The sequence below is a fragment of the Macaca nemestrina genome, chromosome 2 (genome assembly GCF_043159975.1).
Source record: "Macaca nemestrina isolate mMacNem1 chromosome 2, mMacNem.hap1, whole genome shotgun sequence".
In the NCBI taxonomy this organism is placed as follows: Eukaryota; Metazoa; Chordata; class Mammalia; order Primates; family Cercopithecidae; genus Macaca; species Macaca nemestrina.
The window spans coordinates 102,679,508-102,695,286 of NC_092126.1; the positions used below are offsets into that span (position 1 = coordinate 102,679,508).

At 40.9% G+C, this 15,779-nt stretch overlaps 1 pseudogene; it reads left to right on the top strand.

Annotated features, from left to right (window-relative positions):
- Positions 1–550: 550 nt before the first annotated feature.
- Positions 551–15,779, top strand: part of LOC105480612 (rho GTPase-activating protein 7-like) — a 31,669-nt pseudogene continuing 16,440 nt past the window's right edge.

Genomic DNA, 15,779 nt, shown 5'->3' on the forward strand with positions numbered 1-15,779 from the left:
CCCTCCATGTTCCTTGACAGCCTGGGCCTCTCCTACTGGATTAATACCCGATGAGTACCTGAGCACTCAACAGTGAGACAACGCAAGGTCAGGGGCTTTTGAAGCACCCAACCCCTGGGTGTCAGAAAGCTTGTGACTTTACTCAGATAAATTCTATTTTAGCATGTTGGTGGAGGTACTTTGTGGCCTTTTGTTGAAGTGAAAAGTAGTATAATAGGCCGGCCAGGCTTAAAATGAGTTATTTAATCTCTCTTCAACTTTCTCATGATGCCTTATTTTCATAACCATTTGTAATCAGAGCACTTCGGAAGCAGCACAAAATGAGTAACTTGCTCCCAGGACCCCATTTTTACTTTTCGTAAAGGGAAAATACATCCTCATGTACGTGTGAAAATAATCAGAAAAGACGCATACAAAATGTAAACCATTTGAATTAAACGTGTATGTCTGTTTGCTTCTCTGTATTTTCTACGGTAGTCGTGTTTTGCTTGTATCATAAAATCAAAGCTTATTCAGGGAAAATAAGCATGCTGAGGTACACACGGCTAATTTTGTTTTTCTTCTAATTCTGTTCTAGAAATTGAAGCCAAGGAAGCTTGTGATTGGCTACGGGCAACTGGTTTCCCCCAGTATGCACAACTTTATGAAGGTAAGCTGGGAATGCCATTTTTTAAAGTTGGCATAATCGTAATCCTTTGTTCGCGAACATTACTGATCTGTGACTTATTTTCAGCAGTTTTATAGTTTAAATGTTTTACTTAAAAAAAAAAAAATGTAGTAAGCATGCAAGGCCCCCACCACTGAAAACAAAAACTAGCACCTTGATAACACGCCCATGCCACTCCCCCGTCTGCCGCCTGCCACTCCCCCATCTGCCACTCCCTGCCTAAAGTAATCAGCATCCTGAAGACTATCATTTTCTTCTTTTCTTTTTATATAATTCTATTGCATTTCCTGAAAAGTACATTTTTACAAAGTTATTTTTACCTTTATAAAGAGGGTACTGTGCTGTATGTAATCTCTTGGGGTTTTTATTTTTCACTTCATATTGTATTGTTAAGATTCTTCTGCCCGGCGCGGTGGCTTAAGCCTGTAATCCCAGCACTTTGGGAGGCCGAGACGGGCGGATCACGAGGTCAGGAGATCAAGACCATCCTGGCTAACACGGTGAAACCCCGTCTCTACTAAAAAATACAAAAAACTAGCCGGGCGAGGTGGCGGGCGTCTGTAGTCCCAGCTACTCGGGAGGCTGAGGTAGGAGAATGGCGTAAACCCGGGAGGCGGAGCTTGCAGTGAGCTGAGATCCGGCCACTGCACTCCAGCCCGGGGCGACAGAGCGACCCTCCCTCTCAAAAAAAAAAAAAAAAGATTCTTCTATACTGTATGGCCTGTTACTCATTTGCTTTGGCTGCTGTGTAATACACCATTGTGTATTACACAAGAAACCACAGTTTATTCACATCCACACTCTGGTTGGCAGGTATTTTGGCTTTCTCTGTTTTGCTTTTATAAGCTGTGCTGTTGTGAACATTCTTGCATCTATCTTTTGTGGTACATGCATAATAATTCATCTCACTTCTATCCCTAGGAGCAGAATTACTGGGTAATAAAGAATATGTATGTTCAATTTTACAATGCAAGTTTTTCGAAAGTGCGTGTGCCGATTTTCACTCTTACCAATCTATGTATCCACATTCCCTCAACACTTGATATTGTCAGACTTTAATTTTTGCCAACCAAATGGATATAAAATGATATACAGATTTTGACTGCCATTTCCCTAATCCTTAATGGTAAGAAGCATTTATTCATGTCACTTGGCCACATTTGTTTGTTCACATTATGCTTCTCTGCGTGATTTATAAGAGCTCTTTTTTTTCTAAATGCTAATCTTTCATTGGTCATGTGTTGCAGATACCTTTCCCACCATTTGTAATTGGGCATCTCACTTTTCTCTAGGTCGTCTTTTAATGAATATTATGTTTTCTGTGGCATTCAGTTTTTCAATTGAGAAAAATGGTTAAAAAAAAATATAGGATCTGGGCTGAATTCTTACCATCTCATTTTCTTAGCAGTGCCCTGGGGATTTCTTGGATACTGAGATCATTCTCTCAGCTTCTGCATACCGTGGGGAGTGCTCACGCTCCATGCATGTCAAGATAAATGGGCTGTTCATTTATTTATTTGTTTGTTTTGAGACAGAGTCTTGCTCTGTCGCCCTGGCTGGAATACAGTGGTGCGATCTTGGCTCACTGCAACCTCTGCCTCCTGGGTTCAAGTGATTCACCTGCCTCAACCACCTGAGTAGCTGGGGTTACAGGTGTGTGCCACCATGCCCGGCTAATTTTTGTGTTTTTAGTAGAGCCAGGGTTTTACCATGTTGGCCAAGCTGGTCTTGAACTCCTGACCTCAGGTGATCCACCCACCTTGGCCTCCCAAAGTGCTGGGATTACAGACATGAGCCACTACGCCTGGCCTAGGCTGCTCATTTAAATGGGAGTTTCATTATTCTCTATATGAAGTCAGTTTAAAATAATTACAGCTATGAACTAATGCGTTTTATGGGTAACTTTCAAACAAAGGTTGGGTGAATAGTAAAGTGATTCTCAAGTTAGAATACCCGGTCTTCCTTATGCAGCCTAGATTGATTGTATGATATTTTTTTCCAAGAAGATGGATTCTGAATTGTTTTATTGTTGGACTGTGTAAAATATCTTACTGTTTCTTCATTACAGAGAATATTTCCAACCAATTTCTTTTGATTAACTTGCATGCTTATTTTGGTGGAGTTGCTTGTCTTTCCTTTAGAGAGAAGTTTTAACCTGTTAACATTTAAAAGGGCTTTGGGGGAAGGGGGACCAGCATTCTATTGGATTTTCAATTCATAGCTTTACCGGAGATAAGGAAAGATAACTGCATTGGCAGTGACACCAAAGCGGCTGTCCTTTTGTTCTCCTATTTAGAAATTAAGTTTTCTTCAATTATGCGCATTTTTGGCATTGATTTGCTGCCAGGTAGCACTTTCTTGTGATATGTATGTTTGCTAAGACCCAATTCCAGTCCCTGTGTCACTTCTTTCCTAATCCTAAACCACAGGGTGCATTTGCACAGGTTACATTTGGGGTCCCCTCATGTTCCCAAGTCTTTTGAAGCGTAAGCCTATTTTTGGGGAATACTGCGTATTGTTCTGGGCTGTCGCCTCGCCGTTTTTCCTGCCACCGTGTGCTGGGTGAGTACATACACCATACATGCCATACCAACCCACACATGCCCCCGTGTTTAGCTTGATTTGGGTACTTGGCAATTTATACTTCCTGCCTTTCAACCCACAGTGGAAGTTGAATTCAGAGAACATCTTCTGTACATCAGTAAACTATCATCTTTTAAAAGCCAGTCCAGGCAAATTAAAAGAAAATTACTGATTTAATTCTTTCACTCCTCACTTGCATTTAATACCTACCAGATTTTTTAAAAAATTGTTAATTTGGATTAGAAAAGGAATCTGAAATATTGCTCTGTGTATACTAACTTAGAAATTCCTAAAATAATATAGTTACTTTCTCACATATAGGTAACAAGCATGTGAAAATTTCACTTTACATTTATACATCTGATGTTATACTGTGTAAATATTAAAAAATATTCCTTAATATCAGCTCTGTTATTTCATCTTGGTGTGTATTCACAGTGAAATACAGGCCAGGAATGGTGGCTCATGCCTGTCATCCCAGCACTTTGGGAGGCTGAGGTGGGAGGATTGCTTGAGGCCAGGAGTTCAAGGCCAACCTGGCCGACATAGTGAGACTGCATCTCTATTTTAAAAACTTAAAAACAAACAAACAAACAAACAAAAATACAGTGTCACAACCTTCAAACAGTGTTACAACCTGTCTTGCTTCATTTAGTAATGCTCCAGTTTGCATTGACTATAAATCTTTCTATTTCCATTATAATGGTTCCACTAATCATTTGTCTAAGAGAGACTTGGTCTATAAATTAGTGAAGAAATGTAATTCTGTGATACTAAATTTTGTATATTCATAAATCTTTGGACTAGCCACTTCCTTGGTCTGCCTATATTATCATTTAGGGAACAATGTCGGTAATCCAACTCTAGCCTTCAGAAAATAAAGGATAGACTCTAAGTTTATATTCATTCTGATATATTATCTCTAGAAAATAGATTACTAAGAATAAGGAATTCTATATCATTCCATAAAACCAGTGATCATAAGAAATAATAAAAACATAATGAACAGTTATGTACCCACAAGAACTGAAACAGGACTAATTACCTGCATCTCCAAAACTGCTGACAGCCATGTTTATTCCACTGTGTGGCATTAGCCATTTTGAAGGCCAAAGGGATGTTTTATTTTTTATTTACTTTTTTCAGACAGGGTCTCACTCTGTCATCCAGCCTGAAGTGCAATGGTATAATGAGAGTTCACTGCAGCCTCAAACTCTGGGGCTCAGGTGATCTTCCACCTCACCATCCCATGTAGCTGAGACCACAGGCGCGTGCCACTATGCCCAAAAAAATTTTTTTAAATTTTTTTTGTAGAGACAGTGTCTCGCCATGCTGCCTAGGCTGGTCTCAAACTCCTGAGCTCAAATGATCTTCTCTCCTTGGCCTCCCAAAGTGCTGGGATTAGAGATGTGAGCCGCAGTGCCCAGCCAAAGAGAATTTTTTAGCTTGTGGTGATTCTAGTTTCCTGCTGTGATGACTGATTTCACCCAGGTCTGGTCCAAAGAGTTACCCCACACCGAGACACTCCTCCTCCTGGTACTGTAGTAGCATTCTACTGAGAAGGCCCATGATTTGCCCTCATAACTGGAACTCCAAGAGGGTGATAACTTGCCTTTATCCAGTGGCAATTTCAGAGCTGTTGTAAATTTCCACAGTGGCTACTTCCACTCTGCTTTTCTTGGGTATATTTACTTACCAAGGGATCTTTTTAGGCCGTCCAGAGAAAGGAATTCCTCCATTGAGTTGACTGTTTTCCCCCTCTGTGGTTTTCAATTCTGATACAACTTCTTCATTGTCTTGAGAGAATGGAATGAACTCTTCTACAGATTAAAGGAGTTGAGATTCTGCTGTTCTATAGCAACTTTATAGCCAACCCTTTCTTTTTAGGGGAGTTATATCAGTTCCTATGAGGCCATATTGCAGTGCTAATATTTGTTTTTAAAAAAGCCTATCTTGAATTCTCCTTAGCTCTTGATGCCACGTGAGTGGACTACATTCCATTTCCTACCACTTTTCATTGTTCTCTAGATCTTTCTGTGGCTCAGTTTTTCTTCTGTGACCTTTTCCCTGATCACACGTGAGCAAAGATACACACATACACACGGCCCAGCCACATTAAAAGGCAGCATTCTTCTGACAGTCATTGTGGCTTATATTATAATTTATACTGGAGGCTTATTGCCCGCTGGTTTGTTTAAGGGTATAACAATGTTCTGGGCCGGGCGCGGTGGCTCAAGCCTGTAATCTCAGCACTTTGGGAGAACGAGACGGGGGGATCACGAGGTCAGGAGATCGAGACCATCCTGGCTAACACGGTGAAACCCCATCTCTACTAAAAAATACAAAAAACTAGCCGGGCGAGGTGGCGGGCGCCTGTAGTCCCAGCTACTCGGGAGGCTGAGGAGGAGAATGGCGTGAACCCGGGAGGCGGAGCTTGCAGTGAGCTGAGATCCGGCCACTGCACTCCAGCCTGGGCGACAGAGCGAGACTCCGTCTCAAAAAAACAAAACAAAACAAAACAAAACCCATGTTCTGAACCACTTCTTGACCAGAAGCAATATTTTGAGTTTCCACCACTTTAAAGGTGAAGCTCCTTTGGGACAGTGATGCAGGATTGGCTTGAATTGCCTTATTGTCCCGTAGAACTTGATGGGGAATGAGGCGTCCTACAGGAGGTGCTTAGTACAGTGCTGAAGAGTTTCTTCCCCGCTTTGGTAAACTTGGCTATTTGGCAAACTGGGTTATAGGCACTCAACAAATACATTTGTTTATTTTTCTTATAGATTTCCTGTTCCCCATCTATATTTCCTTGGTCAAGAGAGAACATGATTTTTTGGACAGAGATGCCATTGAGGCTCTATGCAGGTAAATGGAGAGTGTTTTCCTTTTTTATTTTTTAAGAACACAGTACTTATCACTAAGATGGGCTTTGTTTGCTTTTGTTCTTGCTAATTGTGTTAGGTCTTTATTGGCAAGCCATATAGCGATCGTAGACCTTTTAATTAAAAATTAAGTAAAATATTGTTATTTAGTATTTCCATTAAAATAGCATCCACACTGTCCTAGGAAGTACTCAAATAATAGCATTCCATATTTGATATGATATAATTGGTATAACAAGTAACAACTCTAAGGTGGTTAGGAAACTTGGATTAAGGTTTTCTAAAAGGGCAGGATGGAAATTTAGCATGTTCAGAGGAATAAATGGGGGGTGGCGTATAAAGACAGGAGCATCGCTTGCATTCCAGGAAAGTTCCTCTCAACCTCTTCAGTTTTCCCTTGTATAAAATAATGATAGGATGAAATAAGGCTATAAAATAACTCAGCGTGGTCTTTAACATATAGGCAACAGGCAGTTAAATGATGTGAAATTGAATAAAACTGTCAGAAATTCTTGATGGTTGTGCTTTTGGGTCTTCAAGCTAAGAGGCAGCTTGTAGGTTTTAGTGAGGTGGAGGTAATAAAACCTGTAGCAGACAATGATGGGACACTGATAATCCTTTCAAGCTCTTCATGACATTTTTCATCCTTTCTAATTTTTCTCAAAAACTAAAATCCCTAAAAGCTGAATTCCGGGGGAAAAAATTATACACAGACAAAATTCACATAGTTTGATTTGATTATGAAACTAAATAAGTATTATTTTAATTTCAGGGTTTTTCTGTTTTTGTTTTTGTTTCTGTTTTTTTTTGAGAAGGAGTTTCATTCTCGTTGCCCAGGCTGGAGTGCAATGGCGCGGTCTTGGCTCACTGCAACCTCCACCTCCCGGGTTCAAGTAAATCTCCTGCCTCAGCCTCCCAAGTAGCTGGGATTACAGGCGCCCACCATCACGCCCAGCTAATTTTTTGTATTTTTAGTAGAGGCTGGGTTTTACCATGTTGGCCGGGATGGTCTCAAACTCCTAACTTCAGGTGATTGACCTGCCTCAGCCTCCCAAAGTCCAGGGATTATAGGCGTGAGCCACCGCACCCAGCCTGTGTGTGTGTGTGTGTGTGTGTGTGTGTGTGTGTGTGTGTTGTGTTTTGTTTTGTTTTAAAGACAAGGTCTCACTCTGTCACCCAGGCTGGAGTGCAGTGGCACAATCATGGTTCATGGCAGCCTTGACCTCCCAGCTACAGGTGATCCTCCCACTGCAGCCTCTGGAATAGCTGGGACTACAGATGCACACCACCATACCCAGCTAATTTTTGTATTTTTTGTAGAGATGCAGTCTTGCCATGTTGCTCAGGCTGGTCTTGAACTCCTGGGCTCAAGCAATCACCCATCTCGGCCTCCCAAAGTGCAGGGATTAAAGGAGTGAGCCACCACACCCTGTCTCAGTATTTTTTTTTTTTTAATTTGGAAAAACATCATGAAGGTAAAATGACATCCAGTATTTCTTTCCTCTTTGTAGACAAAGAAAGCAGTGGTAGTTCTGTTTTCTGCCTTTCTCATATAATACAGTGTTATTTGAAGCAGCCAAAGTAAGCAGTGGTTTGGGGCAGATAGATGGGATATTTAGAATAGTATACAGACTAGACTAGTTCTCATGGTTTAAGAGAGGGAAAAACAAAGAGTCCTCTTAACCACAGAAATACTGTCACTTTTCTAGTCCAATTAAATGACTGATAGAAATGTACAGGGTATGTACCCATTTTCTGAAAGAAAGCTAATTCCAAGAACTTCACTATGGAGTGCAATATCATAACTATGTCATTGGGAATGAAGAAAATGTCACAGATGCAGTTTCGGGAGGGGAAGGAGTCTGCATCTGGAATATGAACTACTCCAGACATTTTTTTAATGTTTTCGTGCTTAGCTGTGGAGCAGAATTAATCTGTTTTCAATCCATCACTGGTGATCATGCATATGCATGAGGTCACTTCTGAGATGCATCTTAGGAAATATTTAAGCATTACGTCATTTCATACATTTTAAGCCAGTTAGAGAGTGGGTGCTCTGGACAGCAGCAATAGCTTAGGAATTCTTGGGTCGTAAAAATATCACTGCAGCATTTCAGTCCAAAGGGTCATGATTAAATTCTTGAATGCTTTCTCAGAATATCAGTTTGTGAAATGTAGTTTTCCATTTCTGGGAGAAAAAGCATCCTCTGTACTTTGCAATTTACACTGGCTCTGAGTACCTTTTGGGAAGCCACCTTTCTTTGGAGCAAATAAATCTGTGCTGCTAGATCTTTGGCAAAAAGAAAAGCCTAGAAGAAGCAGACTCTGCCAGATATGCTAGTTGGACTTCAGTTTTCTCTCCTGCATAGAATAACACCTCATAGGAAATGCAGTGATGGATGTCAGAGCACTTTAAAACTTAAATTATCAGGCCCAAATTTGAGTAAGTACAGAAAGGCCTAGGGTTGGATTTTCTTTTTTAAAAAAGGAAATTCTTCAGAACACAGTAATAGTCATCAACTGGTTTGTAATGGAAAACCCCAGGGCTCTTATCCCCAAGTTCACATAAATGGACTTTTCATGAAAATGGTGCCCCTTTTGAGAGGCCTAAACAAATGTTCGGAAGAAAAGGGACCTCTATTGGGTGTATTTCAAGCACCTTCCTTTATTTTATTTATTTATTTATTTATTTATTTATTTATTTATTTATTTTTGAGATGGAGTCTCGCTCTGTCACCCAGGCTGGAGTGCAGTGGCGCAATCTTGACTCACTGTAACCTCCGCCTCCCAGGTTCAAGCAATTCTCTGCCTCAGCCCCCTAAGTAGCTGGGATTACAGGCACCCGCCACCAGGCCCAGCTAATTTTTAGTATTTTTTTTTTAGTAGAGATGGGGTTTTACCATATTGGCCGGGCTGGTCTTGAACTCCTGATCCACCCGCCTTGGCCTCCCAAAGTGCTGGGATTACAGGTGTGAGCCACTGCGCCCAGCCAGCACCTTTCTTTAAAACACATTACAAGTTCTGAGCTGTCAGCCGCATAATGTAGTGGAGATACTTATTGTACTGATCATGTGATAGTCACTTCATTTGCTAGACCTGCCTCTTCCAAATACCTTTGGCCTATGGAATTCAAGGGCCAGCAAATAATGAAGCTACAGTATTATTTGAAATTTTGCCCTGTGATTTGGAAGTTCCCTCTAGACTGACAGACTTTTTATAGACTTTTGTCTTTGCCTTGTTGATATTTTCTGAACAGTTGATTTTAAATACATGTGGTAATATGGTTGCAGAAATTCAGCTTAAACATTTTACAAAATCTTTCCCGCCTACCTCCTCCTCTTGTACTGGACCATATTTTATGCAGGGATCTTAAAAGCGATCTCATATATACTCTAGCATTATTCTTAGTTTAGAGTGTTCATGTACCTGTGACATTTACAGATCTTACAGCTCCTTTGGTCAAGAAGTAAGCAGGGGCTTCTTTTTCTACTCAGGGCAAGAAGACTTGTAGACTTAATGGGTTTTCTGAGAGCAATGACATTGTCTTAAACCAAAAGTTACAAGTGTGGGACTATAGGTTTTTTGGATTTAGATTGCTACCAGCATTTTTACATTCACACTGCAAGGGGTTCATATATCTGCCCTTGGAGATACATGAGAGAAGTGGCTTGGAGAAGTGGCTTTGGCCTGATCTTGCTAGCTTTACTGTATAATGCAATTCCAGTGGTAAGGCCAAGATTATGAGAACTATACTCAATAGTAATCCTGGAGGAGTGATTCACTTTGTCTTGAAGCATGTGCAGGTAGTATTGTGAACTATGATTCACTACCAGGATACCTCTTGTGAAATGTTCTTTCTATTGTTTGCCTTTCTAAAGCTTCTAAAAACGATTCCAAATTGCTATTTTCCTTGGGAATTAAAAATGACTCCTTCTATAAACACAGCAAAGAATTATGTGTACTTTAAGTGACAGTTGTATAATGAAAAATAGATTTCCACACTGTCATCTGCACTTTGTTGTAGAGCAGCCCATCAGATGCCTGAGCCATGCTCAGCAGCCCACCTTAGAGCAGATTTTAACTTTGTCACAATTTCTGGTCTGTTAAAAGGGAAGCATGTAGCCGGGCACAGTGGCTCACGCCTGTAATCCCAGCAATTTGGGAGGCCAAGATGGGAGACTCACTTGAGCCTCCAGGAGTTGGAGACCATCCTGGGCAACATGGCAAGACCCCATTTCTATAAAAAACAAAAAAAATTAAGCAGGCATGATGGCGCGTACCTGTAGTCCCAGCTACTTGGGAGGCTGAGGTGGGAGGATCCTGTGAGCCCAGGAGGTCCAGGCTCCAGGGAGCCATGATAGCACCATTGCATTCCAGCCTGAGTGACTCTGTCTCAAAAAAAAAAAAAAAAAAAGAAAGAAAGAAAGAAAAGGAAAGGCTGGGAGTAGCATATAATTTTTTTTAAAGCAATTGTACAGATTCCAAGAAAATATCTTTAAGAATTGTAACCATTTTTGTGAGAGTCTTACTTGGAAAATTGTTTCTTTCCCTCTTCTCCCTCTTCTCTTCTTTGTTTTTGGCCTGTTTTTACTTTGAATACAATGGGGCCCAGGTCCCCACCTGCTGTGCTTTTATCAGGGTTCCTGCAGCTCCATGCAGAGAAGCTCTTGAACCTTCGATAGGCCAGCCTTGTGCTCCTCCCTCTTCAGAGCAGGGTACAAGTTGCCCAGGAGATAAGAGGGACACATTCCTGTGGAGCCCAGCCTGGGAGGGTTCTTAGAGGGATGGGAAAGGCCCGGGTTTCTGGACAGATGGGTTATGAAACCAGCATTTCAGCCACTGTATGAGGAATCCCTTAGGATATAAGTTGCTTTCATTTATTACTACCATTAATATTTATGTTAGAAAGGAACACAGATGACTGGGCGCGGTGCCTCATGCCTGTCATCCTAGCACTTTGGGAGGCCAAGGTGAGCGGATTGCCTGAGCTCAGGAGATCGAGACCAGCCGGGCAACATGGCAAATCCCCACTTCTACTAAAAATACAAAAATTAGCTGGGCGTGATGGTGGGCGCCTGTAGTCCCAGCTGCTCAGGAGGCTAAGGCACGAGAATTGCTTAAACCTGGGAGGCAGAGGTTGCAGTGAGCCAAGATCGCACCACTGTACTCCAGCCTAGGCAACAGAGCAAGACTCTGTCTCAAAAAAAAAAAAAAAAAAAAAAAAAGGAAAGAAAGAAAAAGAAAGGAACACAGAAGTTGCTGGGTTTGAGAGTCACCATGTTTTTAATCGTGTGGACTTAGACAAGATCTGTGACCTCCCCAAGCCCCATTTCCTCATTTGTAAAATGAAGGTTAATCATAATATCTATACCATAGGTTTGTTGGGAAGATGAAGTCATACATAGGAAGTGCCTAGCATAGTGCCTGGCCCGTAGTAGGCCTCATTTGTGTAGCTGGAACTATGATTTGATATCAGTACTGTCCCTGTAAGGAAATAAGGTCCCAGCACAGTACATTATTTGGGGGTCCTCCGGGACAAATGAAAACCACAGAAACCCTAGGGTATAACTCTGGGCTTTAGGTCTGTAATGCCATTAGATTTGTGCTACCAACATAAAAAGATAATGTTGACCTTTATAGAACTGGCCTCCTGGGTCTTTTTCATTCGACTAAAATCTAGAGTTTGTGAAGCTAAACCCCTCTCCAGCCCCATAGGCCTCTGTGACTAGTAAATTTGGTTATAAAGACCATTCAACCATTAAAGCCCAAATGAAGTCAAGTGAGTATTTGATTACAGGTTTGATTAATGGAACCCACACCTAAGACTAACTGTAACTATTCCGGATTCTTTAAATCTTGAAAACATTTGAGAACTAAAACACTGTGGGTGTAAGTCATTTAAGTAATTGATACCCCCAATAGAGGGACCTTATATCCATTCATTTTAAAGTATGCAGACTTTTTCTTAGTTATTTGTTTTCTTTTCCTCCCCATCAACACAGAATTCTTCTGAACATAGGCACTCTGTGCTATCTTTGTTTATTCTATAAACAGGCTACCACATAAGCTATGAAGTTGAAATTGGGCTTATCAGGCAGGGAAAAATACTTTCTATTCGTTGCGTCCACATTGTTAGGCAAACTGCAAGAACAGGATCAGGAAGATAAAGCCCTGAGGTGGTCTCTTGGTTCCCAGGAATTTGTGTGAATTAAATGATCTTATCTTATGAAAATGTAAGAATCCCGCAATTTGTAGGAAAAACTGGAAAACTGGTGACAGCAGATAGCAAACAGACACATTACAAGTTCATTTCAGGAAGACTGAGTGATGACCATCTGGGAGATGGCAGGAAAATTGGGGCCTGAAGGGCTGTCATTTATATTTGTACATACCATTTAGTTCAGCATACTTAAAGAATTTCTTTTTTCAACTATTGCATTATTTCTCCATGAGGCTTTGGATTTTTTTGGTAAGTATTTTATTTTCAATGGAACTGAATTTCCCTAATTTTAAATTGATATTAAATTGTTTGGCAGAGGTCAAAGTATTGGTATCATAATTACAATAGTATGCCTGTTGCAAAAAAGAATCTGACCTAAGTGCTTAATTTTGAACTCAGTAAGATTTGGATCCTTGAAGTTACAGTATGCAAATTATTTAAATGATCATTTATTCTATTGCCATGACTATAGCATACATTATATTGTCCTCTAACAGGGAGCTGTTCTAAATATTGGATATTAAAGAGGGCTTCAACTTCCATTCTGTGCAAGGACTCTAAAATTTTAAGCAGGCTGTCCAAGATTATGATTCATCAGAGATAACTAAAACTAATTTTTAAAATTTGAGTTTTAATTTGAAATACAAGACACTGTTTATTTTGCCAAAAACTCTACTTGGTTCTTTGTTGCTGTTGCGCTGTTTCTATTTCTGTGAAAGGAGACATCACAAACTTTTCTTTTTTTTTCTTTCTTTTTTTTTTTTTTTTTTCGAAATGGAGTCTGGCTCTATTGCCCAGGCTGGAGTGCAGTGGCACAATTTTGGCTCACTGCAACCTCCACCTCCCAGTTTCAAGCGATTCTTCCTGCCACGGCCTCCCGAGTAGCTGGCATTACAGGCACCTACCACCACGCCCAGCTACTTTTTGTATTTTTAGTAGAGGTGGGTTTTCGCCATGTTGGACAGGCTGGTCTCAAACTCCTGACTTCAGGTGATCTGCCTGCCTTGGCCTACCAAAGTTCTGGGATTACAGGCGTGAGCCACTGTGCCCAGTCAGAAACTTTTCTTTCTTGGCACCACGTGTGGCAGTCCATAATGACTCAACCTAAGAGTTACTGGAAGAATGATTTTTCTCAGTAAGAGCAACTCATTGAGAGTTAAAGAATCAGAGACTTGACAGTATCATAGCTGTGTGCCATTTTACACTAAAATATAAAAATTAAAGTGAAAAACTTAAGAAACATAAAGGTATTTTTATTTTTATTTATTTATTTATTTTGAAATGGAGTCTTGCTCTGTCGCCCAGGCTGGAGTGCAGTGGCGCGATCTCTGCTCACTGAAAGCTCCGCCTCCTGGGTTCAGGCCATTCTCCTGCCTCAGCCTCCCAAGTAGCTGGGACTACAGGTGCCCACCAAGACGCCCGGCTTGTTTTTTTTTGTATTTTTAGTAGAGACGGGGTTTCACCATGTTAGCCAGGATGGTCTCCATCTCCTGACCTCGTGATCCACGCACCTCAGCCTCCCAAAGTGCTGGGATTACAGGCGTGAGCCGCCGCACCCGGCCAAGGTATTTTTAAACGACTCACTTTTTAAAGAAGTTTCTAATACTCCTCTAGGTTTTAGATATTACTGAGTTCCAAGAAACTCCTTAGATATATGAATTGTTAAAAAACAGATGTTTATCCACTGATTAGAGAGTGGTTGCCTATCTTTGCTAACGTTATTTCTTTGCTCTGTAGGCATCTAAATACTTTAAACAAATATGCGGTGATGAAGCTAGAAATTAGTTCTCATCGGAAACGAGTGAGTATACAAATTGCATAATAGAATGAGGGGGAAAGGGGCAAACAAAAAAGTGAATGATGTGTTTTGTAATAGCTTTTCTTTCTCAAAGTCTTAGTTTCTTGTTCCGTAAGCATCTACATCTTGAATTGTATCACCTAGACTCGATAGCCTTATGTAGTTGAAGCCAATAGTTGCAACTAGCCCATTACATTATTTTATCTATTATTTTTGACCTGATCACATCAGCTATGATTTTGCCTAATTATTAACTCAATGCCTATTACATAATAAAGGGATCATGCTTAAGGAATCTCGGTGGATTTTTGCATTGCTTATAGAGGAAATAAAGCTTATTTCCAACTCTTGTCTTCCCAAATATAACAGTAACTGTGGTTCAAAGCCATAGAGGTGAAAGCGAAGGCCGATTTGTGCAATATTGAAGAATAATAAGAGATTTGGAGGGTGGAAAGGAATTGGAGGAGGAAGAGGAGAAGGCAGGAAATCCCACACAGTTTAGTCAAATGGTGGTACAGAACCAAATTGGATGGTATTTTCTTCTGTGTGTGAGTTGTGAAGACTTTTTGTGAGATCTTAGAAGAAGAGGTGGGTGTAGTACTGGGAGTAAGTGTCACAAATCAGAGTAAACAGGAATGAGTCTGGTCAAAGAACATATTTCTGACTTCTGGGTACAAATTTGAATTATGCCAGAGTCCCTGAGCTGCAAAAAGTTGCCTTCTTGGGGAGTCAAAGCTTTTAAACAAATGAACTGGAACCTCGGCGCCCACTGAACTGTGCAGAAGAGCCCTAGAAGCCAGCGCTCCATGCTTTCCACTCATTGTCCTGTGAAACTTGAGCCATAGGATATTTTCCACACCAGTGGAAAAGACATGTATCATACTGAATTGTGCCCTTTGATATCCTGCCGAAAAGGCCAAGATGCAATAGTCCATGTGACAGCATATCCCTGAGTCCTGTACATAAATCAGGCATAATCAGCAAAGACGTTCCTTAGTGTTTATGAATACCGCTAGCTGTCAGGGCTGGGTATTTGTGAAGCCTTGTTCAATTGGCTAGAGCATGACTGAGGTTGAAACTTCACAGGTCAGCTGTGGCCTGAGCGCTAGCCCTCATGTCTTGTAGGGGAGGTGAAGAAAAGGTACTGGTAAGAGTCTCCAAAGCCCTGTTAGTGGACTGAAGCTGCATGATGACCCACCTTGATCCAGGGCCCCTTTATTCCAGTGGGAGACCTTATAAATTTTTAGTGTCTAGAGATTTGAGTTGCCACTTAGTGGACTGAAGCTGCGTGATGACCCACCTTGATCCAGGGCCCCTTTATTCCAGTGGAAGACCTTATAAATTTTTAGTGTCTAGAGATTTGAGTTGCTACTCTTCTTAGTGTTTGAAAAGTACCTTTTTAATTGCAAGAGGGAATATAAACATACACCAACAAAAGACAGCACAACGGAAGGCAGCCCAGAGGCAGTCCTGCTCATTGCTGACTTCAGTTCAGAATATTTTGCATGCCTGGAATTTTCACCATCTGGGAGGTTTCCTCTGTGAGCAATTAAAGAACAGCCTGCAGATCCCAGAGTTTCCATAAAATAGTTCTTATTTAAACTTGCAGCATTTGGTCAGGCACTCTCC